This window comes from Tupaia chinensis, unplaced genomic scaffold (genome assembly GCF_000334495.1).
Source record: "Tupaia chinensis unplaced genomic scaffold, TupChi_1.0 Scaffold142542_1, whole genome shotgun sequence".
In the NCBI taxonomy this organism is placed as follows: domain Eukaryota; kingdom Metazoa; phylum Chordata; class Mammalia; order Scandentia; family Tupaiidae; genus Tupaia; species Tupaia belangeri.
Window position 1 is genome coordinate 241,488 of NW_006202391.1, and position 4,289 is coordinate 245,776.

At 62.5% G+C, this 4,289-nt stretch overlaps 1 protein-coding gene across 2 annotated transcripts in view; it reads right to left on the reverse strand.

The window, feature by feature from the left end:
- The window catches only part of SCARB1 (scavenger receptor class B member 1), a 72,073-nt gene that overhangs the window by 41,353 nt on the left and 26,431 nt on the right, over positions 1–4,289 (reverse strand). The gene's annotated exons all lie outside the window — the stretch shown is intronic.

Consider the following 4,289-nt stretch of genomic DNA (forward strand, 5'->3'; position numbering starts at 1 on the left):
GCCGGTGCTGCGCCCGACCACCTGGACTGCCCCGCCTCCCTGCCCAGCCCCAGTGGCTCCTGACCAGGGTCTCAGGGTGGAACCTGAGCTGGCAGAGGTGTGCGTCCCGTGTGGAGGGTGCAGAGCAGCGTCTGCAGGCCCAGGGGCGTCTGGGAGGTTGACCACATGGCCCCAGCGTGAAGTGACCCTCCTCCTTGCCCCACCCAGCGGGAGGCAGACTTTGCCCTGCCCGTCCTGGGCAGAACAACTTTCTTTGGGTCACATAGACTGGAGGCTTCTAGACCAGCCAGTGATTAGATAACACCCCTGTCGGGCCGAACTGGCTGATTCTGTGCCATCTGGCCCTGCCTGGACCCAAGGTCAAAGATCACAGTCCTAGAAGATAGAGTGGGACAGGGTGCCAAGGTGAGCTCTGGTTGGACGCCACTCCCTCTGATGCAGCCAGATGGATGCTTCCTGGTCATTCCTGGCCGTCAGGAAGGCTGCCTAGAGGAGGAGACATGTGAGCTGGATATTAAAAAATGAGTTGAGCTTGGGGACCAGCAGTTAGCGTAATGGCTGTCGCTGGACTCCCACATAGTTGACTGCGGTTCGCGTCCCGGACCCGGTGGCTTAAACTCACGCCGGGCACGTGTGTGTGCGTGCCCAAGATCCCGAGAGGAGCATGAAGGAGAAGGGATTATGGTGTGGCCATCCTCCCTGGGGGGTGATTTCTCGCTTTCTGTCTCTCTGTCTCTGTCTCTCTGGCGAGCGCACGCGCCCTATAGCAAAAACCTCTCCAAAAAAAAAAAAAAGTGGGGCTTCTCAGGAGAAGACGGTGGGGAGGGAGCTCCCAGCAGAGCCAAGCCTTTCAGAGCATGGCTGGCCAGGCCAGCTCACGGTACAGAGGCTGCAGGCGCCGGTGCCACCTGGCCAGCTGTGGCTTGAATCCCGGCCCCTACGTGTTTGAAAAACAGGAGGGTGCACGTGTGTGCATGCCCCCGATCCTGACCGGGTGGAGAAATGGGGCAGGGGAAGGACGGAGTACGACCACGCCTTTCTCCATCTCTCCTCCTTCCAGGATCCTGGGCACGCACGCACACACGCCAGCCCTGTGCTTCCAAGCTCCCAGGCCCCACACCGGAGCCGTGCAGTCAGTCACGTGGGATCCAGCTGCTGTAAGGCCCACGCCACCTGCTGGCCCCCACTAGCCGACCTCCTAGGTTTGCTCCTTCTGGACTCCTCACATAAACGGAGTCAGGTGCAGCTGCCGATGCATCCACAATATTCCCTCCTTTTCCCAAAGACCAGCAGCGATACGGAGGGCCACGTCCAGCCTCTCCATGCATGCCTGCGGTTCCTGGCTGCTTTGGCTCAATGTAATGTTTCTGAGCTACTTTTAAATGGTTAAGTGATACATTTTATGTTAGTACATCTCCACCGCAATTTTAAAAGAAAGTGTAACTGCAAATTAAAATGTGATGTCAGTCCGAACAGACGGATGAAATCAAGGCACTAGAGCAAACCTATGGGGGCACGGGAACGGTGGCTGCGTGCACAGCGGGGGGAGCCACCGCGGACTGCGGGTGCTAGCGGCTCCTCGCTGGTCACGTGTGCAGAGCCCTGCTGGCCACCAAGGCCCATGACGCACAGCCACCAGGGGCGCCACAAAGAGCACCCGCCTTCCCAGCACGCTGCGCCTCCCCCTGTAACTGCCAGGAGCTCACTGTCCCGACCTCCGATCCTGTGCCATCCTGGTTCAAAATGCTGTCCCCACCCACACCAACATGTCACAGCCCTCATCCACGCTGACTCTGTCCACTGGTGTGTCCCAGGGCCCAGAGCAGGGCTGGCTCTGAGCAGGGGGTCTGGGAGTACCCACCGAGTGCACGAGCAAGAGGGACCCGGTACCGGAAACCAAGTGGGCCCAGCGAGAGGGTGGGAACGCCACTCACTCTACTGCAGCATTTTAAAGAACACAGAATTGACAACGACTTTTTCAAGACACACGCCTGCTCGGCCCGGTGTGATGGACAGAATGAAAACTTCATTAATTTTTAGCTATTCATATATGTAAACCTTTAAAAAGCAACTCTTAAAATTGAAAAATAAAAATCCTGACTTTGGGAAGCTAACACCCCCACACACACAGCCAGCTGCTGCCTCAGGTCTGAGGGAAGTGGCCTCGAGGCTGCGGCCAGCCCCAGCCTGGGAGGGCTCAGCAGGCCTCCTCCTGGGGCTGAGCTGGGAGGAATGCCAAGCCCTCCCTAGAAGGGCAGAGCAGTGGCCCTGAGCCTGGGGACAGGGGCCAGCCCTGGTTTCACTCACGGGCCCAAGGAGGCAGGGCAGAGGCCGGGGCCTCCCACGGCTGTCCTCCTGGGGACTGGGCTGGACAGCCAGGCCTGTGACGCACGGTTGGGGTAGGCTCAGAGCAGAGGATCAGACAGCAGGCACCCCAGGGCCTCTACCCTCCCCCAGCCTCGAGCAGCCAGAGTGCAGAGGCTCAGCTCAGGGAGGCTGGCAAGCCCCACTCCTCTGGGCTGAGCCTCAGATGGGCCCGCCACGCCCAGCTCACAGCCCCACACGGGATCTACACATGCTCTAGGGCCGCGACAATCACGCGGAATGACAGAGATGTCCTCACGGGTCTGGAGGCCAGAGTCTGGAATCCGGGGAGCCACGGCCCCTGCAACGGCCAGGGAGGCCCGGCCCAGCCTCCAGCCTCCTGCCTCCGCAGCTCCCGAGCCCTTGACACCCTTGGCACATGGATCTTCGCCGTTGGCCTCCCCTCACCCCGGCACCTCCTCCGTGCGTCTCATTCTGTTTCTTGTAAGGACAGTCTCACTGGACAGGGGGCCACGTAAGCCTCTCCCTGACCACCTCTGCAAAGACCTGTTTCCAAATAGGGCCGCCTCCAGGTTGCGGGGCTAGGGCTCGGGGGTAGCTTTCTGGGCCCCCCGACCCCCCACTGCAGGGGTGGGGCCGGGACAAGCAAGGCCTCCGTGTGCACTCCTCACACCCAGGCACCGAGGAGCAGCCCCCGTCGGTAAGGCCACAGCCCTGTGTCCTCTGCACCCTGTGAGGAGCCCACGATGCGCCCAGGCGCCCTGAAGCCAGGCGGGTGGGGACGCCCTCCAAGGCCCAGATGACACATTCACCGGATCGTCCCACTGCATCCCAGATACCTCTGAGTGCATGCTGAGGCCTAGCAGCACCTGGGCAGGGAGACGGCAGAGAATCCGCCAGCAAGGTCCCTGGGGTGGGGGACGGTGGGCACCCAGTCCCCGCAGGCCTGGAGGCAGGTGGAGAGTCACAGCAGACAGGGTGCTGGCACGCGGCCATCGGAGCTGGGCCGTGGGGGCAGATGCACGCAGGCCTGGGAGGCGTCACGCAACAGTGTGACATCTGGCTGCGGGGCCCCGTGCGATCGGTCACGCTACGTTCTGGGTGTGCCGGGTTAATAGGACATGCACTACAACGTACGCCCCGTTTCCACGTGCTTTTACTTAACGTGCTGCTAGAACGTTTCCAATCCCACGTGGCCCACGCTGGTGGCTGCGCCCTGCTGCTGCGGGCACTGCGGGCGCAGAGGGACACGGGGCGAGGCCCACTCAGCTTCCCAAGCTGCACGGCCTCAGGGAAGAGGCTCCCCTTCTAGTCCGCAGACGGGAGTGGTATTGCCCTCCGTCACGAGGTGATGGGGCGCGGCGAGAGCACACGGCAGGTACTTAAGGTGAGGGAGCTGGGACTCTCCGGTGTCCCTCCACTTCCACGCACAACCCCTCCACCCAGCCGTGCAGCCCAAAGGCTCAAGTTCTCCAACCTGGTCGGTGCCCCAGCCGGATCAGCTCCCAGCCTCCCACGCATCTGCACTCCTGCGCCCACAGCACACTCCCCAGCTCCCTGACCCCCACCCGAAACCTAAAACCTCCTCCAGGAAGCCTGTGCGGATCACTTGGCCTGAAAGGGGCCCACTCCGCCCAGTTCCCTCGCTGCAGGGGAATGAGATGCACGCGCGACCGGGAGCTCAGACACAAGACAAACACAGCGGGGCCGCGGTGCTGGGACGAGCGGCCAGGAGGACCACGCCGAGCCCGCCCCGTTCAGGTGAGAAGGCCCCCTGCCCACCGCCTCTTCCCATCCTGAGAGCCCCACTTCACAGCGGCTACCGCCGAGGCTCCCAGGCCCCACTCCCGGTCACAGGTGTAGGGAGAGCCCGGGTTCTGACGCCCCCTCGGCCTGTGTCCTCCGCTCTCCCACGCCTCCCCACGGGTCAGCGCGCCCCGCCGCCAATCACGGCTCCATTCCCC